Here is a 27,501-nt window from a genome sequence, read left to right on the forward strand (position 1 = left end):
GAAGTGCCTCTCCTATGGGTAAAAACAAACTTAGGAGGAAATGCATCTCTTATGGGTGGAACTAAACTTAGGAGGAAATGCATCTCCTATGAGTAAAAACAAACTTAGGAGGAAATGCATCTCCTATGGGTGGAACTAAACTTAGGAGGAAATGCATCTCCTATGGGTGAAACTAAACTTAGGAGGAAATGCCTCTCCTATGGGTAAAAACAAACTTAGGAGGAAATGCATCTTCTATGGGTGAAACTTTAATGATTTCAAACTAGGAAGTGCGTCTCCTATTAATGAAATCTTCACTTAGGAAGTGCGTCTCCTATGCGTGAACCATTTCCTTCTTCCTGAATTATTTACTTACCTGTGTTGTCTTCCCTCGAAACTGCTGGGGATTATTTTGATGGGGATGACTTTTCCTTTTCTTCCTTACCCACTCTGGGTTGCCCGAAACTCTGTCGAGGATGCTTCTACATCTCGATGATCCGCTGGGGATAACACTGCTGAGGATAACTCTGCTGAGTAAATATGTTATCTTACTCCTTCCAAAATTACTTCCTTTTAAGTAGGTTGTTTCATTCCTCTGCAAACTGCTTCCCTCCCCCCTTTTTTTTAATTCTTTTTTATATTCTTTTTATTTTTATTTTTTTAGCTTCTTCCTTCGAAGACTAACTCCCTTAAGACTCGTTTTGCCTTTCCCCAAAAGGAACCGCTGCGGATACCGATTTTCACCAAACTTGTGTTGGACTCCTCAAAACTACTGGGGATAACATTGTTGGGGAATTATTTACTTACCTGTTGGGGGATAAAATGTTATCAGCTGGGGATAACGCTGTCGAGGATAACACTGCTGGGGGATTCTGATTTCTTCAGAACTAGTGCTTCAACTTTTCGGAAGGCTGTTGGGAATGATACTGGCCTTTTGCTTTTTCTGAGCACAAGTTTCATCCCTTTGTTCTGTCTGCTGGGGAACAACTTCCTCCAGTGAAACTTATTATGTTGGGGGCAACACTGGTTCAAAGACCACTTCCCTTGAGACTTGTGTTATCTTTATTCTTCCCCGAATGGGTACCTGACTTCCAGAAAATTTTCTAAATGGAAGGAAAATTTTCTGCCCCAGTTTGATAATATCCCTTGTGGTATGCATTTCTGGCATCAATGCCATTTCCTCTACCTGTTTCAAATCAAACAAAATTTGTTAGTTTAAAACATGGTGGTTGGTTGTGATACTCCTACTGGGATGACTTTTCCCTTTCTCCTTTCTTGCTCTGCGTTCCAAAACTTGTTGGGGATGATATTATTTGCTGGGGATAATCCCTTTATGCTGGTGATATCCCTCTTCTTTCGTGGCATGGCTCGAAAACTTGCATTTTCCCGACCTTTTAGTCTTGCATGAATTTCCCAAATCATGCTCATTTCTCTCCTTGTTTGTCCACGGGCCTTGGCCTTGAGGTTTAATAACCTTTGATTTTGGCAAGGATATCCCTCTTGACACTCGTTGATCCTTTTGTCAATCTCCTTTTGCTGGAGATATCTTTCTTGACACTGGCCTCGCGTTTGTTCCTTGCTGACTATACCACTTGGATGTATTAGTCATATCTCATCTCGTATAATTGGAAAGCTGATGGCATATTTTGAAGTCATTTCTCACTTGTTCTGACCAAACAGACTCTACCGGGGAATTTTTCTATGAAAGGAGAAGATAAAAGGGAAAGGAATAAAAAAAAGACAAAGGAAAAAGATGACTCTTTAACAAAAGAAACTATAAATAAAAACCTATCAAACGCAGATACCGACTCTAATGGTCATGACATGCACATGTGGCCTATCCTCCACCATCAATCGTCTTTCAAGACCTTCAATTGGCAATTCCCCATCTGATTCTCAATCTTATTCGACTTGTAGTGCCCGAAGGGTTTTCACTATCAAGCCTCTCTCATTTTGGTTTTTCTCTCAGCTTTCATCGCCTTATGGTGTCCGTAAAGATTTTCACCGATAAGACTCTCTCATTTGTATCACTTTCCAGCTGGGGATTTGGAGTGTTGCCGGTATGACTCTCTCTGCTGGAGATTAGAGTCCTTTCTATTGTGGAACAGAGTATTATGTTCACCGGTAAGACTCTCATTTGTCTGACTTGGCATCTTTTGAAGACCGATCAGAAGGTTTTTCTTTGGACCGTAATGTGGGTTTTGGATATGGCTAGAAAGAAAGGGTATTAAAGGCTCAAAAAACAAATCAATTCGGGGTTCAAAATTACAACCTTCAGAACCATATTTGTTTACAACAAGCGCAACTCTTGCCCCAGTTTCTTGCTTGGGAATTATTTATTTATTATTTTTTTTAATTTTTATTACACCATGCACACCAATCACACTATGCACACTATGCACCCTATGACCGAGCCGTGAAGCGCCTACGTATCCTCTTTGAGGAATCAGGTCAAACGTAGTTCCCAATTCCTCTATTTTCTTCTGACTTTCTTTTGTTTTCGTTATCATTTTTCTTTTCTCTTTTTTTTTCTTTTGTTGTTGTTTTTTTTCTTTACCTGTCATGCTTGTGTTTTCTAGTCGTTGCTAATGATTCCGAACGAGGGGTATGAAAGAAAAATAAATAAGGCTCAAAAGAGGTAACGAAGGATAAAGTGTTTAGGTAGCAGAACAAAATGCTTTCGTCATTCTAGTCTTCAAAACATGCCAAGTGCAAACAACGCAATTAAACATAGATTTATAGTCTCTTCCAATGGTGCCGGACTTGACAATTATGTTAAACAATTTATTTTTCCTTTGTCATTTCTAAAGCACCTTTGGGCGACACTCTCACTCTCGACCCTCATGCCAGTTTGGTGAATCTTGCTTTTAACGGTTTTCTTTATGTTTTACTTGCCCCAGTTCCATATGACTCGAGCTCTGAATAATCTCAAACCGTCCTTATTTTCTTTAAATGTTCTGATCACATCTCCAGGGTTTTATTTTTAACTTTTAAGATTAGGCCCGAACTATGTGCACATGTCATGTCACTATAATCGGCATTGAACAAAAATGATAAAAAGACTAAACAAAAAGATGACTGGAAATAATAATAGACCGGATTTTGCATTAGACTACCGGTGAAATGGTTTGAATAACAAAACAGAACAAACCAGAACAAAAACCAACTGGAGAAAACTTAAACAAACCGCTATGACAAATGGAAAGATAAGAAAGTTTGACACAACCCTAAGAATAATCCGGTCAACAGAAATGACAACAAAATAAACCATCAAAAACTTCTCTTTTTGATAACCAAGGAACGAAGCGTCCTCCCACTTTATCAAAAACTCGCATCTTAGCCACTGAGCTTTGCATCAATACTGCCAAGACCATTACCAGCTTCAACATCATCAACCTCCGTCGACAAGTTCTCGATAGTGTTCGAGTGCTCCATGTCACTGTTATTGATCACAATCCTCCCTTCTTGGATCATTTTCTCTACTTCCCTTTTCAAATTACGACAACTCTCAATGTTGTGCCCTATGGCATTGGAGTGGTATGCGCATCGCGCTGTCGGATCAAAGTTCCTTGCAAGTGGATTTGGAGTACATGCGGGGAGTGGCTCAATCAAGCCAGCATGCCTTAGCCTTCCAAACAGACTGGCATAAGATACTCCGATAGGGGTGAGAGCCTTTCCTCGTTTCAACAACCTCTTTATTCTTGCATGTTGACAGGGCCGGAAACCTGATCCAGATGGATTTTGGTAGGCTTGCGTGGGTGGGTAGGCATTTTGTGGAGCCGGGTACCTGAAAAATGGAGTATGGCTTTTAAGGTCACGGGGAGAGAAGTGGTGTTGGGGAGCGGAGTAGTGTTGATGAGTGATGGAGCTACTCGGGTAGCTGGGAAAGCTGCCATAAGTGGGTTGGGATGGAGAGTATGGGGGATCTTCCATTATGGTGTTGGGTGCTTGGGAAATGACAAAGTTCAAGAGGCTTGGCGGTGGAGGGGGCGGTGCTTTTCCAGTTATCCATGCCTGATACATGTCTTCCACATGCTGTCTTAGCATTTTCACTTCTTCTACCAACCCGTTGTTCCGTTCGACCAATTGTTGTCGGTCATTAGTACCGACCCACTCGGTTCTGCAGTTCTGAGCCATTGTCCTTTGACTTTGCTTTGCAGGGAGGAGTTACCACAACCAACCACTTTTCTATATATGAACACAGCAAAAGGAAGTCATCATGTTAGTGTTAGGGCATTTGACAGATAATCATATATTAGAGATGCAATGCAGTTAAACCGTTCTATCAGGGATGCGATGCACTCGCGCTTTCTTTTATTTTTCTCCTCTTTTTTTTCATTCTTCTTTTTCATTCTTTCTCATTTTTTTTCTTTTTTTGTCGTGGTCGAATCTTATGGAGATTGCCTACGTATCATGCCCCCGCATGAATCAGACCTTGCGTAGTTCGGACCACTAAAAGATAAACAATACTAAACATTTTTTTCAATTTTCATATTATAACAAACTGGGTTTCAAAGGTTTGAAGATGACCTACAAACTCGAAAATCAAACAACCCACATATTCTGATAAAAAGATTTACAAACTCCAAAAACAAATGGCCAGCTTCCTTTCTCCGTTTGACAAATGCAACCGAACGGTTATTTTTTGCAAACGTGGCCCCTCCAAATTTCACATGAATTTGAGGCCGGGGAGGATTATTTTATGACACTTTACAAACTTGTCCGTTCTTTTACGAAAATAGCCTTTCGACAACTGAAAGATACCCTAAGGCTATTTCGGCAAGAACGGTTTAAGACGTGGCCGAAGCTGGCTCGACTTATTTTTGACTAAAAATTCAAACGGTATTCACCTGACCGCTGACTCTTTTTTCAAATTACAATAAAAACCTGGTGTTGCAAACAAGGCCCTTCAGCGCCTCGGGGACGAAGATTTATAAGGCTGTGTGGGTCAACTAGACCAAAAATCCTAAACATGACCCAAAAGGTGGTTGTTTATGCAAAGTCAGCCTTCCGGCGTCCCTTTCGGGAACATTCGGCTATTTTTGACAAAACAACATCACCTGACTTATTTATGACTCTTTTTATCGTTTTTCGAATTAGAAAAGTCAATATTGCAAACACGGCCTTTCAACGTCTCGGGGACGAAGATTTTTAAGGCTGTGTGGGTCAACTGGACCAAATCTTAAAAATGACCCGAAGGTGGCTGTTTATGCAAAGTCAGCCTTCTGGCGTCCCTTTCGGGAACATTCGGCTATGTTTTGACAAAATAGCGTCACCCGACCTCTTTATGACAGAATTAAAATTTTGGATGTTTTTTTATTATTATTATTATTTATTTATTTATTTATTTATTTATTTGCTTTTGGCTATTTTAGCAAAAGGTGAGGTTGGACCCGATGAGGGTTGCCTACGTATCTCACATCCGGTGAGAATCAAACCCGTGTAGTTCGGGCAATCATGAATAAAGTAAATAAACTAACTTTTTTTATTATTATTATTTTTATTTATTTATTAAGGAAAGACTTATAAAGAAGGGTTTTTTTTTTATTTTTTTGAACTTTGAAAGAGAGACTTCTAAAGAAGAAAGAAAATATTTTTGGAATTTTATTTTCAATGAAAGAAATGCTTCTAAAAATATTTTTGAATTTTGAAAGAAGAATGAAAATATTTTCGGTTTTTTTTTTTGGGAAGAAATTGAAAGAAAATATTTTTATATATATATTTTTTTTAAACAATTAAAAAGACTTTCTAAAGACATCAATAATGGAAAATATTTTTGGATTTTTTTCTTGAAAATTGGGGGTCTAAAAAAACATTTCTAGAAAGGAAATAAAGAAAAATACTTTTTGGATTTATATATATATATATATATTGCAACAAATAATAAAACCACGTTCAACGCAAGACTCTTTTTATTTTTTATTTTTGGCCTTTTCATAAACAAATAGAAAAACTATTTTAAAAATAAGACTCTTTTTCATTTTCATTTTCCATGGGAAGACAAATCATTTTCCTTTTCTATTTTTGAAAACAAGACAGAATAACGACTCTTTTTTTCTCTATTTTTCCTTTGATTTTTGTAAAACAAACTAATAAATTTTTTTTTTTCAGTTTCTCAAAATTTCGGCAGAGTTTCGACAGTATTTGGGCATTGGTTTTTTTTTTCAAAAATAAACAATTAATTCCCTAACCGCTATTTCTTTTTTTCCTTTTTTTTTCAATTTCACAATATTCCTGATATTCAAAAATCGATCTACACACAAGTCCGAATCAAATAAATGCGCAAGTAGCAGCAAGTAAGATGCATCAGGATGGTCATTTTCATTTTTTGGTACACCTGTCCTAGACAGACCCAACCCCTGTGTTGAGCCTCCAAAGTCAAATGCACGTGATGCAAACAAACGTTCCTACTAGGGATCCGGCATGAAGCTGAGTTATTCTAAGTGAAAAAAAACCTGAGGCATATTGTTCTAGCCCTGGCTTACCCAAGTGGACAGCTTGAGCCGAAATGGGGGCAACGTACCGGGAGCACGAAAGTCTGCCCGGCCTAGTTACTTGTCCCAACTTCGTCTTATTTGGTATGACTTCTAACAGAAAGGTGGGTCACGCGCACGTGTACACCATAAATTTAGAAGACTCAGAAAGAAGAAGAGTTTCGTAGCAGTTTTATACACAATTCACGTAATATCAAAGCGGTAAAAGCAGCATTTAGCACATTAGGCTCAAACATGTAAAAATCAGATAAAACCAAATATAACAATTTATATGAGCTCGAATTTCTAACCCTGAACCACTGGTTCTGGGTTAAGTCCCCAGCAGAGTCGCCAGAGCTGTCACACCTCCTTTTTCCGGCACCGCGAGGTGCGTAGGGAGTTTTTTCCAATTAAAGGACAGTCGAAACGGGATTGGTTTAATTATTTCAGAGTCGCCACTTGGGAGATTTAGGGTGTCCCAAGTCACCAATTTTAATCCCGAATCGAGGAAAAGAATGACTCTATATTACAGTCTGCGTACCAGAAATCTGGATAAGGAATTCTGTTAACCCGGGAGAAGGTGTTAGGCATTCCCGAGTTCCGTGGTTCTAGCACGGTCGCTCAACTGTCATATTCGGCTTGATTATCTGATTTAATACATGTTGAACCTATGTGCAAAATTTAACTTTTAACCGCTTTTATCATTTACTGTTATTTTTATCAAGAATTGCAACATCGTGGAAACACATCTCGAACCACGTCACATCAATGCACCCGTGGTTGTTGGCATATTTCAACTCTGTTGAGATTTGGATTTGGGTCACATAAATGTGCACCCGAGTTTAAGAAAATTAAATTTATTAGAGGCGCGCCTGAAGCGACTAGCGTATCATTTGCTTTGGGTAGGGCCGCGGAATTTTGCTAAACGGTTCATCCCGAAGTCTAAGCAATTTCAAAGCAAATATTTATTGAGGTCCCTGCAAATTTTGTATTTTTATTCGGCGAGGCTCATCTCATTCTTATTTTTAAAAGGAATTTGCAACGTCATGGACACGCATCTCGAACCACGTCACAATCAATGTACCCGTGATTAGAAACACATTTCGACTCCGTTGAGATTTGGATTTGGGTCACATAAATGTGCACCCGAGTTTAAGAAGGTAAGATTTATTAAGGCGCGTCCTAAAGAGACTAACGTATTGTTATTTTAGGAAGAGGCCGTGAACGTTCATTAAACGGCCAAATCCAAAGTCTAGTCAATGGTTATGCATTTATCGAGGGCCCCAGCGATGTGTGATTTATTTGGCGAGGCTCGTCTCATTTTATTTTAAGGATAAACCTACAGTGACTACATTTCTTCTATTAAGTTTGTCTCTAAAAATAAAAGAAAATTTCTCAATTAATTACATGCTGAAAAACGTAACTTATTAGTTATTAAGTTACGGCTAATGTGAATGGAAAATTGTGATCGCGTTTGTACAAAGAAAAATTGCTTTCATTCTATATTATATTATTCAATAATAGTAGAACATGAGATTGACATACCATAATATCAAACAAATTAACTAGTATTTGATTAATTTAAACTAACATTATTAGATGAAGAAGTTATACATATGCAACCCCATTACTCATTAATAAATCGACTACATTTTTATACAAAGAAAGGGAAATTATGTTCAAACACAAATCTAAACAGAAGGGATTCAACAGGAACAAAGCCTGATTAATATTTCATTTTTCTCTTCAATCCGAGAGTGTACAAATGTGTACCTGGAAATGGCAGTACAAGAACAAAAGAAGGAGAAGTCAGCAGCAATAATAACACAGCAACATCAGGTTCAGCAACACCGCAAACCAGTAACAACCAGTAGAATAACCCAACAATGGATTGAAAAATCAACAATGCCAAAGTGCAATCACAGTCAAAGCAGAAGAGAGAAAAGATACAAGATGCAGTAGTTTCTGATTTTTGAATAACACTCGAGAAAAGCAAACGGAAATTATTCCAGTGAAAGTTCAAATTGCATTTCTCTTTTACTCTCAAAATGTTTCAAGTCTGTCCGCTCTCAAGTGTAAAAATCTATTTAATGTTCAAGTGCTCTCTCAAATCTTGGTCCTCTCAATAATGTTCAACCTCCTCTTTAATGTGTCAAATGACCATATATATATAGCAAGACAAGTCTTGAATCCCCAACCCGAAATTATTCCCCCAAGGCATGCTTTGTCCCCACTATCTAATGTTTTCTTTATTTTAAACCTTGTCCCCCATGCCTACATTAAATAAATACAACATCTCCAACCCATTATAATTTGTTCCCCATGCCTACATTAACAAATGCAATATTCCTCTCCACTACATTATGTTTTGTTTCCCGTTATGTTAAACAATTATATCAAACCCCACCCCATTATATTTTGTCCCCCATGCCTACATAAACAATTATAATAATGTTCAATTACCAAACTACCCCTCCGACCTCATTGCAATTACCATTCTACCCCTGAATGTAATGCAATTTACCAAACTACCCACATCAGCTCTAAACAATCAATTAATCAAAACTTAACCAAAATATAGACAAGATGACTAATTTCTCAACAATCTTCAACAACAAATCACATGAACACGATGAATCTACACAAATCCAAATTAATGGAAATAAATTAACCATATTGGGAACCAATCCTGGTTAATTTAGACCATCAATGGATGAGCAAGGATACAACAATACAAACAACAAAATACATGATTCAAACTAGACTAACAAATCAAAGACAAACATAAACTCAACTTAAATCACTGGATTATCTTCAAACAATGAATAAACATGCCTTAAAATCTATTTTAAACAACAAACATGATGGATTCAAACAACATTAATAATTTCTGGAAAATACATAACACATGAAACAAATTGAAGAAATAATTAATTAAATTTCAATTTGAATCTAACAAATATTAAACTAATAAATATTTACCTAAACAATAATACAAACATGAAATAAACATGAAAAACAACTAATTAAACTTCCGTTTGAAATCTGAAAATTAATTTAACAAAGCACATGAACAAACTAAAAAAAATTAATTCAAACGATAGACATGAACAAAACAAACATTTGCCGATTTTAGATTCGAGAATATCAAAACGAACTACGGACAAAATAAAACTCAAAATCTACTCACCGGATTGAAATGAAATACGTACGGACTGTTTCGATAAACCTCGACCAAAGCGGTTCATCATCGCTGCACATCATCGCTCGACCAAACGGACTGAAGATGATGCAACAATTATAGTAGCGGTTCATCATCGCTGCTGAAACAGTGGCAGTTCATCATCGCTGCTGAAACAGTGGCGGTTGCCGGAGTAGTAGCGGCAACGAGCTCCCCTCGAATGCTTACGAAGCTGGAAGAAGAAAGAACATCGAGGAAGAGGAATCAAACGCCATAGACGTAGCAGCCATGGCGAAGTGGTTGTCCATGGCACAACTGACCGCTTGGAAATAAGACGACGATGGTCGTTTGGACGAAGAAGATGAAGAGCTTGGGCAGCAGCTGTTTGGACGTGAAAGAGCAGAAACAGCGGGTTGTTTGGACGACGAGGGTGTGTCGACTGGTATGGCATTGATGGTGGTTGATGACGACGATGTAGCAGTGGCGACCATGGATGTCAAGCTCAAGCTTGAGCTCGACGAAGACGATGAAGGCAGACACGGCGGGGTCTATTTGGACGCGAGGGTGGTGGAGCTTGTGTGTGGTTGATGTGCGTGTGTGTGTTGTTGATGGGGAGGCAGAAGGGCTGCCATGGATGCTTGGGGTGTTCGGTATTTTGGAGAAGAAGAAGCAAAAATGAGAGGGGGGGGGGCGGATGAGTTAGTGTTTTAGGGTTTTTGGTTTTTATTTTTATTTTTTATTTTTTGTTTTTGTGTTGGACAAAAATGAAGAAGGGGTGTTGGGTATTTGGGTTAATGGAGCGGACCGGGTCGACCCGGTTTGAAGTGGACCGGGTCATGGGGAAGATTGGGCAATTATTTGGGCATGTGGTTTGAAAATTGAAGAAGTGGCCCAATCCGATTTTTCTTTGTATTTTTGTTCTCTTTTCTTCTTTTATTTTTTAAAAACTAAATTATAAAAGTACTTAAATTATTATTAAGAACTAACTTAAGTTATAAAAACGCAAATTAACTCCCAATAACAATTAACGCACAATTAAGTAATAATTAAGCATAAAATTGTTCATTTGGACATTAAATGCTAAAAATGCAAAAGATGCCTATTTTTGTAATTTTTAATTTTTGTAAACAAATTTAATTACTAACAATTGTAGAATTAAATCCTACATGCAAAATGCGACATATTTTGTATTTTTTATTAATTTAACAAATAAACATGCATAGACAAACATACAAATAGTTACACAAAATATCACAAAATATCACAAAAATTGCACACCAAGAAAAATTATTTTATTTTTGAATTTTTTGGGAGTAATTCTCATATAGGGCAAAAATCACGTGCTTACAGCTGCCCCTCTTTGCCCGAAGACACGAAGGGTTTTCGTGCAAAGATAAAGCGAGCGATTTTTGCCCATCCGAGTACTCCGTGTGAAGCATTTTTTGAAAAAGATTTGACCGAACCTTTGCTTCAAAGGTTTCCTACATATCCTGGGCTAAACAGGAATCAGGTCAATGTAGTTCGAGAAATTTTGGTAGCTGGGACTACCGTTGGACTGCCTTTCGAGCTTATGTGTGATGCGAGTGATGTTGCGGTTGGGGCGGTCTTGGGTAAAAGAGTGAAAAAAATATTTCATCCGGTGTACTATGTGAGCAAGACAATGAATGATGCTCAAGTGAATTACACGGTGATTAAGAAAGAGCTTTTGGATATTGTGTTTGCGATGGAGAAATTTCGGTCGTATCTCATGGGTGCCAAGGTCATAGTTCATACCGATCATGTCGCACTCCGGTACTTGATGACAAAGAAGGATTCTAAAGCTAGACTGATGCGATGGTCTTGTTACTTCAAGAGTTTGATTTGGAGATTGTGGACCGGAAGGATAGTGAAAACCAAGTAGCGGACCACTTGTCCAGCTTGGAGGAGGAGGGGAGGCCTCATGATGGCTTAAAGATCAATGATTCATTTCCCGATGAGCAACTTTTTTCTGTGTCGGTGAATGGTATACCATGGTTTGCGGATGTTGCTAATTTTCTTGTGACTGGTATAATCCTGTATGAGCTCTCTTCTAACCAAAGGAAGAAGCTCAAACGGGATAGTTTGGACTTCTATTGGGATAAGTCGTACTTGTTCAAGATCTGCATGGGTGGTGTGATCCGAAGGTATGTCCTAGAGGAGGAGCAATTGAGCATCTTAGAGGGTTGTCATTCCTCTCCCTATGGTGGCCATCATGGCGGGGCGAGAACGGCTTCCAAAGTTCTTAGTTGTGGGTTTTATTGGCCAACTTTGTACAAAGATGCAAGTGAACTTGTGAAGAGATATGACGAATGTCAAAGAGCGGGTGAAATTTCGAAGAAAGATGAGATGCCTCTCAAATACCATTCTTGAAGTTGATATTTTTGATGTATGGGGCATTGATTTTATAGGCCCGTTTGTTAGCTCGTGTGGGAACACATACATTCTTGTGGCGGTTGACTATGTTTCAAAATGGGTTGAAGTCGTGGCTTTACCCAACAATGAGGTTTGAAGTGTTGTTGCATTTCTCAAGAAAAGCATTTTTACTAGGTTTGGCACTCCTCGTGCAATCATAAGTGATGGGGGTCTCATTTTTGTAATAGAGCTTTTGACACTTTGCTTGCATATGGTGTCAATCACAAAGTTTCTACTCCTTATCATCCTCAAGCGAGTGGCCAAGTTGAAGTCTCAAACAGGGAAATCAAGAGTATACTGTCAAAGACGGTCAATGCAAATAGGACCGATTGGTCAAAAAAGTTGGATGATGCTCTATGGGCTTATAGGAATACTTACAAGACTCCGATTGGTATGTCTCCGTATCGGTTGGTGTTTGGTAAAGCTTGCCATCCACCGGTTGAGTTAGAGCACAAGGCCGTGTGGGCTTTGAGGAAGTTGAATCTTGAATGGGATGTGGAAGCAAATCTTCGTGCGGAGTAGCTTAATGAACTTGATAAATTTCGCTTCCATGCCTACTCCAGTTCGTCCTTGTACAAGGACAAGATGAAGTACCATCATGATAAATATGCTCGTGACAAGGAGTTCAAAGTGGGTAATTTGGTTTTCTTGTTCAACTCTCGGTTACATCTGTTTCCGGAAAAGCTTAAGTTGAAATAGAGTGGACCTTTTGAAGTGGTGTTTGTGACTCCGTTTGGTGCACTTGACTTAAAGAACAAAAATGGGGAGGTTTTCAGAGTTAATGGGCACAAGGTCAAGCACTACCTGGGCAAGATTGATGATAGCCATGTAGTGGCACTGCTCAATCTAAAGTGATTTGATGGTAACTTGCATTGTGCCGCGACGTTAAATCAGACGCTTCTTGGGAGGCAACCCATGTGTCTTTCTTTTTGTTTTTCTTTGATTTTCTTTGTAGTATAGGATTTGCTTTTGGACTAACTGGTTGTAAGATGTTGTAGGATTGTTTTGATGCAGTGCAGGACCATGTTGGAAAAAAATGCACACTCTCTGAAGTTTGCACTGCAGCCGCATTGCATTTTGTGCGGCTGCAAAGGCCTTAGTGCGGGGGTTAACATTTCAATGCGGTCCGCAAAGTGGATTGGTCAAAAAGGAGAAGTCTTTGAAGTTTGTCACCGTGGCCGCGATGTATTTTATGCGGTCCGCGGTGGACCACTGCGGCCGCAAAGCCTTTCTTGCGGTCCGTAGTGGACACCACCCCAAGGCTTCTGATTTGTGAGTACTGCGGACCACAGTGCGATTTTGTGCGGCCTGCGGTGGGTATGTGAAGTGGGCCCTAGGTCCTTTTTTTATAAATAGGACCTGAGGCCTTCATTTTGAACTTTTCGCTCTTTTGCACACTAAATAGAAAAAATTCACTGTTCATCACTCCTACCTGCTTGAATTCAACTGCTAAGTCTCATTAATCTATATTGCATCTCACTTCTGGTAATTTTAATTTTTTCATAGTTGCTTAACTTTGTTATTTTCTTTTAAATAGTTGTTTTTCTTCTTTTTCTCCCATGTTCTTTAAATTATTGCGTAGGTTTTGCTTAATAATGTTTAAATTAGGATTAATTAGTTAAAAACACTGATTAAACACCTAGGGGATCAATAATATGTGATTTTAGGCTAAAATTGAGACGAATATTTGAAACCCTAGGTTGGTATTATTATTCTTGGCTCACCGTGGTCCGCGATGGTATTTTGTACAGTCCGCGGTGCTTCTCCACGGTCCGCAATACCATTTTTTGCAGACCACGATGGTATGACTTCAGAAAGGTTGCAAGTTAAGAACCGCGGCCATGGGGGATTTAGTGCGGTCTGCGGTGCCTTAATGCGGACCACAATACCATTTTATGCGGTCCACGGTGGCCTTTATCAGAGAGTGGATAGTTTGAACCCCACCTCAGTGCAGACCACGATGCATTTTGTGTGGTTCACGGTAGCTTCTTTGCGGCCACACTTTATTTTATGCGGTCCCCGGTCTGCAATTCTACTTTTCATTTTCAACTGCCTGCAATTTTATTCTGCACTGCTTCATCTGATACTGGGATACTAACAAGAACAGAATGCATTGTCCTTGTAGATAATGGTGAAATCACGAGGTAGAGGTAATAAACAGATGAGGAAAGGAGAGTCCTCCCGGGGTAAGGGACGAGACATGATTAGATTGACCTCACAAGCCCGGCAATCTATCAAGGACACCAGAAGTATCATAAGAGTTGCTGATAGAGTTGCTTCCCAGTTAGGAATTGAGTATATGCCCTCCTGGGAGGCATCCGACTCCAATTCCGTGCCAAAATATGTTCCTGACTGGCCGGAGAGGCCCAGATTGAGAAATACACCTCTGGACACCCTTATTGCCCAAGGGTCAGTGCAAATTTCTTCTGACTCATCTGAGGGCTCAGCTGCGGGCAGTGACAATGCCTATTCTACCTCATCTACAATTTCACTATCCAATGAGGATCCCGTAGAAGAAGAAGGATGGGGTGAGCCCAAAGTAGGAGGAGTAGAGAGAACTAGGAACCCGGAAGCATGGCAAGACAGGTTTGTGAGTGAAGTAGCCTACCACAAGTTCAGAGAATGGTGGCCCGATAGGAAGTTGATACCTGAGCGGCAATTCATTACAAAGGACCTTTTGCCTCACAACCCCAATGTGCTGAGGCAGTTCAGAGAGAGAGCAGGTTGGGACTATTTCATAGGCCATGTTGAGGATGCAAATGAGCACTTGGTGAAGGAGTGTTACACGAATGTTGCCCACATCAAAAAGGGTACTACAATGACCAAGGTGCAAAATTTGAAAGTAAAGTTTGATGGAAAAACGATCAATGACTACCTAGGCTTCCCGGAGGAGGATGAGGCATTGTACTTAGAAAAGGTGGCATTGGGTGAGGCTACTCGTCCTTGGTTAGCAGAATACTTGGCAATCCCAGGTACCAGCCCAACTTGGTTGACCGCGGGAGTAAAAATTCTAATGAGAACCCTGAACTTCAAAGCAAAATGGTGGGAGACATTTGTTTGTATCAGGATAGACCCTACCACTCATGACAACTCTCTTCCTATCTATCGGGCTATATTGGTGGCATCTATCATGGAGGGGTATCCAATCAACATCGAGAATGTGATGTCCAGGGTGATTATGCGGGTGGTGAATTAAGGTGATAGACCCTACCCCTTTCCAAATTTTCTGACCATGTATTTTGAGGATCAAGATGTGGAGAAGAGAAGATTTGATGTGAAAGTGAAAGCCAACACACCTTTCTCCTGGTACAATACCAAGGGTCCTAACAACCCCAAGGACCCTAAAGGCAAAGCCACTACTTCAACTGGCCAGTCTGAAGAGCAGTAGTAGTAGTGGCTCCTACTCAGCATTCTTCAACCACACCAGACATGGCCCCAAGACCCTGCACTTCTATAGTTCGAGATATCCCCTAATCCGCAGCATATCCTTTGACTGCCCACCGCTTGAGCCAGACCCTTGCCAGTATCAACAACTGGATGCAGACAACCACTTCTAAGCTATATGTACTTTCTACTTCGGTGGCAGCCCAGTCTGCACCTCCTCAGCCACATGTCCCACAGTCAGTGGAGGACACTCTCAAGGAGCTTCTGGAGAACCAGAAGAAGCTTCTGGAGAACCAACAATTAATATTGGACGTTGTGAGTTCACATGAAAAAGCATTGAAGGAGTTGACCAAAGAAATGAAGCAATTGAGGAAGACTCGGGCATCAAAAGGAGTCCGTGAAGGAATTGAGGGTGGAGGTAGAGAGATTGAAGGCTGATCACTTGCCTTTGGATCTTTTATTGCATGACCCGGCTCCAGCAGCCCAGCCTAAGCCAGAGCAGGAGACAGAGAGGCCAGCCAAGAGGAAGAGGGCGATTCCCCATGCTGATGATGTTGTTATAGAGTTGGAGGACCCGCATGGAGGTTCCTCTAGCCAGCCCCAGATTCCAGTACAGGCCCAAGACTCAGTACAGGCCCAGGTCCAGTGGAGACACGGGTTACAGGGAGTCAGTCACAGGTTCCTGAGTAGTCCTAGGACCCAGGGACCCAGACTCATGATCCTATGCAGACGGAGGGCCAATAGGGAGTTTCTTTTTACTCTCTATCTTTTCTTGTGCTTATTTTGGTTAGTTAGCATTGATGACAATGCTAGCTTTCATTTGAGAGGGTAGCCCTATTTGGATGATTTGGGTTGTATATATAACATTACTTTCTTTGTATGCTTTCTTTTTACTTTTGGTATGTACATAATTTTATCATTTTATTGCACTTTTTGTACTTTTTACTTTTGGTCTGTATATAAAGTTACGTTCTAATGTATATATTCATTCTCTCTTATGTATATTCGACTAAATCCCCTCTTGTATATATTCATTTTACTTTCCGTATTTTTCCTTTCATAGCTTCTTATTTTATTTTCATAGCTTCTTGTTTTGAGTTTTTGCGTGCAATAAGTTTTTGGTTTTCTTAATGTCACGGTTCTTTCCAAAGGTGAAGTTTGTGTGAACCGGGTGGCTCTTCCCGATGATGGATGTCATGACAACCTTCTTAAGGGTTTGAGTCTATTTTCTTTTTTGCTTTTTGTGCAAAATAGTATCCAGTGAGTAATGGTGCCTTAAGCAAAGCTTCACTTAGGCCTAATACATTTGCCTTTGATCCTATGGTCAAAAACAAATTGTTGTGTATAGGATGGTAAAAGTTGTGACCTTGAGACTCTTGTGTTTGTCGATAATTATCAAGTATTTTTTTCGGGACCATGTATTGCTCAAATCTTAGCTAAGGTTGTTATGGGCCCATGGCTCTGTCTCTTTAGCAATCCCATAGCTTGTGTGGTGAGAATTTGAATTGCAAGTCCAAGTCCCGAGCCATTAGTTTAGAACGTGCCCTGAATATTTGTCTAGGCGAAATCCTAAGAGTAGTTTGACTTGAGATGTGATTATAGGCTCTCCTTGATCCGAATAATATCTTGAAAGCTTCCATTAGCCTACCAATGATAATATCCCTAGTCAACCCTTTTGAGCCATAGACCTTTTTCTTTCAAAAACCATGATACAAGCCTTTACCCATTCTAAAAAGACCCTCTCTTGGCACCCTATCTTTCCTTAGCACAAGGCAAAAACATAAGTTTGGGGGAAAGACAAGGAATGCAAAAAAAGTGGTAAAAGGTACAAAATGAAGAAAAGAAAAGGCAATGAAAACAAAGAAAATCAAAAAGTCAAAAAGAATGAACAATCTAGAAGAAATGAAGGGACTCAATAAAAGAAAATAGATGAAAGGTGTGGAATGTTATAAAGGATAAAAAGTTTTGAAATGAACAAGAAAGAGTGACAGTGTGTCTCTCTAACCCCTAAGAAAGAAGCAAATGACTTAAAACGTCAAGAGAATGTGTGCCAAAATAAAGCAAATGAAGTGCTAAAAGGAAGATGGAACCTACCTAAACCAAATATTTCCTACCCTAAACCAAAAGTCTTCACTATATCTCCACAAAAGCCCTACATAATCTTGAGTTGAATGAAGCTTACATTAGTGGTGACTCACATAAGGGGCAAACTTATGGTACCTAGAGCCGGACTTGTGACCTTTCTTTGAGAGAGATGAGTGTGTTTCCACTAACCTCGTTCTGAGTGCTACAATCTAAAAGTGAGGTTTGCTTAGGGAGAGTTGAAGAGTATGAGTTTGGGTTCCACAATGACCTAAGTAGTAGAAAGAGTTTCTTTGATGGGTTGAGTCGACTCTTGATGCTCTTGTGTCGCACTAAATCCATGGTGTTTAGAAGGTCGAATGTTGTTAATGATTCATTTGAATTGAGGGCAATTGTTAGTCCCAATTGATGCTAGATGAGGTCATGTTAGGTCAGCTGAATTTTCTTGGATTTACTCTTAAGGAGGTGAGTCTTATTTTGTTTGCTTGAGGACAAGCAAAAACTTAAGTTTGGGGGAGTTGATAACTAGGGATTATGGTTCATTTTACACTCCTTCTTACTTGAGTTTTGATTAAAAATGTATACAAAATAGTCCCAAAGGCTTACATGTTGTACTTGTTTGCATGGTTTGATAAAAAAAGGTGACAATTAGTCAAAACCAACTTAAAAAAGGAGTGAAACATGCATAAGTACCAAGAAGAAGTCCAAGCACAGTGCGACAGATCCACTGCGGCCGCATTCCATTTAATGCGGTCCGCAGTGAGGAGATTCAGAGAGGTGCACATTTTGGAACCTCAAGCACTGTGGCCGCAAAGCATTTTGTGCGGACCGTAGTGGCCTCACCACGGCCGTAATCAAGTTTATGTGGTCCACAAAGATGGGGTTCAGAGATTTGCGAGTTTGGAGGATAATGTCAGTGCGATCCACGGTCCTTTTTATGCAGATCGCAGTAGAAGCCACCGCGGCCGTGGTGGTCAAGTTCAGAGAGTAGAGTTTGAAGCCAAAAAGCCTCACCGTGGCCACACTCTATTTCTTGCGGTCCGCAGTACCCCCGCAGGGGTATTTTTGTCCAGAAAATTCGGCCTAGTATAAATACTTTCTTTTCCCATTTTTAGGTCATCTTTTGTAATCTAACTTTTAGCTGAGCTCGTGAACAGAGGTTTTTGACTATTTTGAGAAATTTGTAGCTACTTTAACACTCAAGTTTCTTTATCTTTGTTTGTAATTAAATCTTATGGATTTTTCTTCATTTATTTCTTTGTTTTCTTTCATTATTATGAGTAGCTAGACCCATTAGCTAGGGTTGTGGCTCAACCCTAGTGTGGGTATTTGATGGGTCTTTTGATTTAAGGCTTAGATGTTTATGGGTAGTTGATATTTGGACTGATTTATATTTTCCATGTTGAATTAGTGGTTGCAAACACTAGTTTGTGTCTATTTGACTTGGATTCTTATTGAGAAAGAGAACTTGAGTCTAGGAAAATTAGTCCAACAAGGAATTGAGGTGTAATCAAGATATTGATAGCCCCAATTAAAGGGTTAAACCTAGAGATAGTAATACCCGACTTGAGTCTATATTGCTTGCATAATTTTGACATCCAATTGGTCTTGAGAAAGTCAATTAGGGCAAAGTCACTCAAGCTACCGAGAGGTATAGAGTGAGTAAATCTGTGCATTGGCTATATCACAATTCCAACATAACGTCTTTGCCTTAGACTTTAGATCTCGTCAAGTATTCACCTACGAGAAAGTCACTTCCCTAGTGCCTCTTTAATTAATTAGAAAAAAATCCTACAATCAATCATTCTTAGTTTAAGTTAGCTTATCATTAGCATAAACATTAGAATTAATATCTAAACAAAAGATGATTGGAAGAGTAATTAAGAGCAATACGCATCTCTAGTTTAGATAGGAATCCACTTCCCACTTCTAGCTCCCTGTGGATTCGATCATGACCATCTCGGGTAAAAGCTGCTTCGACCGCTCTCACCACTTCGTAGTGGAGTTGGGTTGGCTCCGATCAATCCTGTATAGAGTTACGTTTCGAATTATAGTGGAAGGTTTTTGTTTCTTGGAACTTACCGGAATTTGCATCAAACATTCGGACTTGGATGTCGTCTGTTAAACTGGTGTCTTTTCCTTTCTTTCCCTGTATTGTTGTTGTTTGGAGTTTTGGGGGGGGGGGGGTCCCTATTTTCTTCTTCTAGGGAAGAATATTGTTTTTCACTCCTCTTCCTCGTCGTCATTGGCTTTAGCGTTGGTGCATTCTGGTTGGTCCTGTAATGGGGGATGGAGCTTTTGCCTGTGTGTGCACACTCTTAGGGGTCGTTTGGTAGGAGGTATTAGAAAAAATAATGCAAGCATTAGCTCTATGCATTACTAATATCTTGTTTGGTATATTTGTTCAACTTGTGTATAACTAATACTTGTATTAGTTATACATCATACTTGATATTATCCTATGTATAAGTAATGAATAGAAAACCATGGCGTTAGTAATACCAAGGCTAATAATGCATGCATTAGTATGGTTAAAGACACAATTGTCCTTAAAGCTAGAGAATATAGAAGGCATTTTTGTAAACAACTATTTTTCTTAAAAATTATGCAATGCATTATAATTTTAATACACCACACCAAACGGTAGATAAGAAATAATATCTGCATAATTAATGCTTGCATTACTAACACATGTATTACTAATCCATGCATTACTAATACATCTTATTCCGCACTATTCTTATATACCCTACCAAATGAACCCTTAGGGTGTGTCCTAACCTCCCGTATCTTGTACAGAGAATGTTTTACCCTTCATATACCACCCCTTTTTTGTGGTCCCCAATGGTGACAGATGTCGCAACTGGTGTTTTCAGTGGGATTTGAATACAAATTCGCGCATATTTGTCCCTTAGTGTAGCTGATGTGCACGTATCAACTTTGAGAAGTTTCCTAAGTTTCCTACCCACTTTTCCAGTACCTCCTTGTCATAAAATTCGGTTGGCATTTGAGGTAGTCGCACCCATATAGCACTGAGAGAAAGGGTGGCTTCTTGTGGGGTAAATTTTGGTTCCCACCTTCTAACTGAGGGGAAGTTTTCGGATATGAACCATGGGCCTTGGTGTATTGCCTTGATCATGTTTTCTTTCTTTTCAAATTTGACTATGAAGAAGTCCCATCTTAGGTCAACTAAGATTAAATGTTCGGAGGGGTTCCATAAATCAATTAGTTTGGATCGGAGAAGATGATGTGGCATTCATCTATCAAAAATTTTCATAATGACTAAGAAGTGCCATAGCTCATATAACTGATTTTTATCCTCTCGAGAGATGATGATTGGGCCTAGGTTTTCCTTGCCTTTTTAACTCGCAACCTGATTTATCAAGATCTAATTCGTAGTATTCTGTTTCGGAAATATCCTTCTTGTCTAGGAGCATTTCCTTGTAAGAATGCGCTGTGTTGGTATCCTCATCCATGGAGTTAATATCCGGTGATTCTGGTGGTACGTAAGGTATCTTAGGTATATTCTCCATTTTTGTGTGTATTGAGAAGTGAGAGTTTCTCACTCTATAAGAATTCCGCTCGTACCTGCCACTTTCCGTCTCTATTTACCACAACTAATACTAGTAGATGCATAAATTGATATAATACCAGGAGATTCTTATTTAGCTACGTAATATAGTAATAATTGTTAATGTATACAAAGTAAGAAAATAGCTCCAATCTTCTTCATGTTAGACTCCAATCTACCTTATTTCCTTCACTCTCTCTCGTGCCTCTATACATAGCCAAATTAGTATCTCATAAAGTCAAAAGATACTGTTGCAACTACTATTTGAACGATTTATGGGTTATTTATAAAAATAGTACTTTTGTCAATTATGTTATATCATTAATCCCAACATAAACCTTTAGCATGTCAAACTTAATTATTTGTCATAAGCTACTTACATAGGCAAATTGATAAATTCATTGATTCTCTTGGATCAACTAATCTCCAACAGTTCAAAGTAAATAACAAAATCATCATAAAAAGCGCAAAGATCTCCAAAAAATATAAGATGCATATATACACCAATTAACAAGACTTTGACTTATGCATGATAACTTTGCTAGAGTTCGTGTCAGATTAAAGCCCAATGTATAAATAAGTTGTATGTTAGGTATATATTATTTGCATATTCAATGTATCAATAAACATAGAGTTAGTAACAAATGTCCTATATTAATATCTATAAAAAAAGCTCAATACAATTAGTTGGTCTTCAAAACGAGTAACAGATACTAGTTAGTAAACAAAAAAAAGAATATCAACTAAATGTGACTCATTGTGATGACCCAAAAAGGTCATCACTTGTTTTAAAAGTGAATTTTGCGTTCCGAGGCCTTAAAACCTCTTTCGGCATTACCTTGATTTGTGTGCGCAGTCCGGCTGCATAGCCGGAAAGCCATTTTGTGAAAATCTTTGAAAAATAATGAATTTTGCATTTAAAATGAGTTTAAGATGACTTCGGTCAACATTTTGGGTAAACGGACCTGGACCCATGATTGAACAGTCCCGGAGGGTCCGTAGAAAAATATGAGACTTGGGCGTATGCCCAGAATCGAAAGGAAATAAAGAAAAATACTTTTTGGATTTATATATATATATATTGCAACAAATAATAAAACCACGTTCAACGCAAGACTCTTTTTATTTTTTATTTTTGTCCTTTTCATAAACAAATAGAAAAACTATTTTAAAAATAAGACTCTTTTTCATTTTCATTTTCCATGGGAAGACAAACCATTTTCCTTTTCTATTTTTGAAAACAAGACAGAATAACGACTCTTTTTTTCTCTATTTTTCCTTTGATTTTAGTAAAACAAACTAATAAATATTTTTTTTTCAGTTTCTCAAAATTTCGGCAGAGTTTCGGCAGTATTTGGGCATTGGTTTTTTTTTCCAAAAATAAACAATCAATTCCCTAACCGCTATTTCTTTTTTTCCTTTTTTTTCAATTTCACAATATTCCTGATATTCAAAAATCGGTCTACACACAAGTCCGAATCAAATAAATGCACAAGTAGCAACAAGTAAGATGCATCAGGATGGTCATTTTTATTTTTTGGTACACCTGTCCTAGACAGACCCAACCCCTGTGTTGAGCCTCCAAAGTCAGATGCACGTGATGCAAACAAACGTTCCTACTAGGGATCCGGCATGTGGCTTTGTTATACTAGGTTCAGAACCTGGGTGTTTGTTCTAGACCTGGCTTACCCGAGCGGACAGCTCGAGCCGAGGGGGGGTAGCGTACCGGGAATACAGAAGCTTCACCGGCTTAGCAACTTGTCCGAACCTCGTTCTAAATTGGGATTTGACACTATACAGAAAAGAAGTCGTACGAAGTACACCCTTCTTCATGATTCAGAAGACTCAGAGAGAAGATGGGTTTCGGCACAGTTTATATGTACAGTTCAAATAATATCAAAGCGGTAAAAGCAGCATTTAGCACATTAGGCTCAAACATGTAAAAATCAGATAAAACCAAATATAACAATTTATCTAAGCTCGAATTTCTAACCCTGAACCCGTGGTTCTGGGTATTTCCCAAGCAGAGTCGCCAGAGCTGTCACACCTCCTTTTTCCGCCTGCGAGGGGCGTAGGAGTTTTTTCCAATTAAAGGACAATCGAAACAAGATTGGTTTATTTATTTCAGAGTCGCCACTTGGGAGATTTAGGGTGTCCCAAGTCACCAATTTTAATCCCGAATCGAGGAAAAGAATGACTCCATATTACAATCTGCGTACCAGAAATCTGGATAAGGAATTCTGTTAACCCGGGAAAAGGTGTTAGGCATTCCCGAGTTCCGTGGTTCTAGCACGGTCGCTCAACTGTCATATTCGGCTTGATTATCTGATTTAATACATGTTGAACCTATGTGCAAAATTTAACTTTTAACCGCTTTTATCATTTACTGTTATTTTTATCAAGAATTGCAACATCGTGGAAACACATCTCGAACCACGTCACATCAATGCACCCGTGGTTGTTGGCATATTTCAACTCTGTTGAGATTTGGATTTGGGTCACATAAATGTGCACCCGAGTTTAAGAAAATTAAATTTATTAGAGGCACGCCTAAAGTGACTAGCGTATCTTTTGCTTTGGGTAGGGCCGTGGAATTTTGCTAAACGGTCCATCCCGAAGTCTAAGCAATTTCAAAGAAAATATTTATTGAGGGCCCCGCAAATTTTGTATTTTTATTCGGCGAGGCTCATCTCATTCTTATTTTTAAAAGGAATTTGCAACGTCATGGACACGCATCTCAAACCACGTCACAATCAATGTACCCGTGATTAGAAACACATTTCGACTCCATTGAGATTTGGATTTTGGGTCACATAGATGTGCACCCGAGTTTAGGAAGGTAAGATTTATTAAGGCGCGTCCTAAAGAGACTAACGTATTGTTATTTAGGAAGAGGCCGTGAAGGTTCATTAAACGGCCAAATCCAAAGTCTAGTCAATGGTTATGCATTTATCGAGGGCCCCAGCGATGTGTGATTTATTTGGCGAGGCTCGTCTCATTTTATTTTAAGGATAAACCTACAGTGACTACATTTCTTCTATTAAGTTTGTCTCTAAAAATAAAAGAAAATTTCTCAATTAATTACATGCTGAAAAACGTAACTTATTAGTTATTAAGTTACGGCTAATGTGAATGGAAAATTGTGATCGCGGTTGTACAAAGAAAAACTGCTTTCATTATATATTATATTATTCAATAATAGTAGAACATGAGATTGACATACCATAATATCAAACAAATTAACTAGTATTTGATTAATTTAAACTAACATTATTAGATGAAGAAGTTATACATATGCAACCCCGTTACTCATTAATAAATCGACCAGATTTTTATACAAAGAAAGGGAAATTATGTTCAAACACAAATCTAAACATGAGGGATTCAACAGGAACAAAGCCTGATTAATATTTCATTTTTCTCTTCAATCCGAGAGTGTACAAATGTGTACCTGGAAATGGCAGTACAAGAACAAAAGAAGGAGAAGTCAGCAGCAATAATAACACAGCAACAACAGGTTCAACAACACCGCAAACCAGTAACAACCAGTAGAATAACCCAGCAACGGATTGAAAAATCAACAATGCCAAAGTGCAATCACAGTCAAAGGAGAAGAGAGAAAAGATACAAGATGCAGTAGTTTCTGATTTTTGAATAACACTCGAGAAAAGCAAACGGAAATTATTCCAGTGAAAGTTCAAATTGCATTTCTCTTTTACTCTCAAAATGTTTCAAGTCTGTCCGCTCTCAAGTGTAAAAATCTGTTTAATGTTCAAGTGCTCTCTCAAATCTTGGTCCTCTCAATAATGTTCAACCTCCTCTTTAATGTGTCAAATGACCCTATATATATAGCAAGACAAGTCTTGAATCCCCAACCCGAAATTATTCCCCCAAGGCATGCTTTGTCCCCACTATCTAATGTTTTCTTTATTTTAAACCTTGTCCCCCATGCCTACATTAAATAAATACAACATCCCCAACCCATTATAATTTGTTCCCCATGCCTACATTAACAAATGCAATATTTCCCTCCACTACATTATGTTTTGTCTCCCGTTATGTTAAACAATTATATCAAACCCCACCCCATTATATTTTGTCCCCCATGCCTACATAAACAATTATAATAATATTCAATTACCAAACTACCCCTCCGACCTCATTGCAATTACCATTCTACCCCTGAATGTAATGCAATTTACCAAACTACCCCATCAGCTCTAAACAATCAATTAATCAAAACTTAACCAAAATATAGCCAAGATGACCAATTTCTCAACAATCTTCAACACACGATGAATCAACACAACTCCAAATTAATGGAAATAAATTAACCATATTGGGAACCAATCCTGGTTAATTTAGACCATCAATGGATGAGCAAGGATACAACAATACAAACAACAAAATACATGATTCAAACTAGACTAACAAATCAAAGACAAACATAAACTCTTAAATCACTGGATTATCTTCAAACAATGAATAAACATGCCTTAAAATCTATTTTAAACAACAAACATGACAGATTCAAACAACATTAATAAATTCTGGAAAATACATAACCCATGAAACAAATTGAAGAAATAATTAATTAAATTTCAATTTGAATCTAACAAACATTAAACTAACAAATATTTACCTAAACATAATACAAACATGAAATAAACATGAAAAACAACTAATTAAACTTCCGTTTGAAATCTGAAAATTAATTTAACAAAGCACATGAACAAATTAAAAAAAATTAATTCAAACGATAGACATGAACAAAACAAACATTTGCCGATTTTAGATTCGAGAATATCAAAACGAACTACGGACAAAATAAAACTCAAAATCTACTCACCGGATTGAAATGAAATACGTACGGACTGTTTCGATAAACCTCGACCAAAGCGGTTCATCATCGCTGCACATCATCGCTCGACCAAACGGACTGAAGATGACGCAACAGTTATAGTAGCGGTTCCTCATCGCTACTGAAACAGTGGCAGTTCATCATCGCTGCTGAAATAATGGCGGTTGCCGGAGCAGTAGCGGCGACGAGCTCCCCTCGAATGCTGACGAAGCTGGAAGAAGAAAGAACGTCGAGGAAGAGGAATCAAATGCCATGGACTTAGCAGCCATGGCGAAGTGGTTGTCCATGGCGCAACTGACCGCTTGGAAATAAGACGACGATGGTTGTTTGGACGAAGAAGATAAAGATCTTGGGCAGCAGCTGTTTGGACGTGAAAGAGCAGAAGCAGCGGGTTGTTTGGACGACGAGGGTGTGTCGACTGGTATGGCATGGATGGTGGTTGACGACGACGACGCAGCAGTGGCGACCATGGATGTCGAGCTCAAGCTTGAGCTCGACGAAGACGATGAAGGCAGACGCGGCGGGGTCTATTTGGACGCGAGGGTGGTGGAGCTTGTGTGTGGTTGATGTGCGTGTGTGTGTTGTCGATGGGGAGGCAGAAGGGCTGCCATGGATGCTTGGGGTGTTCGGTATTTTGATGAAGAAGAAGCAAAAATGAGAGGGGGGGGCGGATGAGTTAGTGTTTTAGGGTTTTTGTTTTTTTTATTTTTATTTTTATTTTTTGTTTTTGTGTTGGACAAAAATGAAGAAGGGGTGTTGGGTATTTGGGTTAATGGAGCGGACCGGGTCGACCCGGTTTGAAGTGGACCGGATCATGGGGAAGATTGGGCAATTATTTGGGCCTGTGGTTTGAAAATTGAAGAAGTGGCCCAATCTGATTTTTCTTTGTATTTTTGTTCTCTTTTCTTCTTTTATTTTTCTAAAACTAAATTATAAAAGTACTTAAATTATTATTAAGAACTAACTTAAGTTATAAAAACGCAAATTAACTCCCATTAACAATTAACGCACAATTAAGTAATAATTAAGCATAAAATTGTTCATTTGGACATTAAATGCTAAAAATGCAAAAGATGCCTATTTTTGTAATTTTTAATTTTTGTAAAACAAATTTAATTACTAACAATTGTAGAATTAAATCCTACATGCAAAATGCGACATATTTTTGTATATTTTTTATTAATTTAATAAATAAACAAACACAGACAAAATACAAATAATTATCCAAAAATATCACAAAATATCACAAAATTGCACACCAAGGAAAATCATTTTTTTTGAATTTTTTGGGAGTAATTCTCATATAGGGCAAAAATCACGTGCTTACAGCTGCCCCTCTTTGCCCGAAGACACGAAGGGTTTTCGTGCAAAGATAAAGCGAGCGATTTTTGCCCATCCGAGTACTCCGTGTGAAGCATTTTTTTGAAAAAGATTTAACCGAACCTTTGCTTCAAAGGTTTCCTACATATCCCTGGCTAAAGGGGAATTAGGTTAATATAGTTCGGGAAGTTTTGGTAGCTGGGACTACCGTGGGACTGCA

Source organism: Nicotiana sylvestris, chromosome 2 (assembly GCF_000393655.2).
Source record: "Nicotiana sylvestris chromosome 2, ASM39365v2, whole genome shotgun sequence".
NCBI classification, from domain to species: domain Eukaryota; kingdom Viridiplantae; phylum Streptophyta; class Magnoliopsida; order Solanales; family Solanaceae; genus Nicotiana; species Nicotiana sylvestris.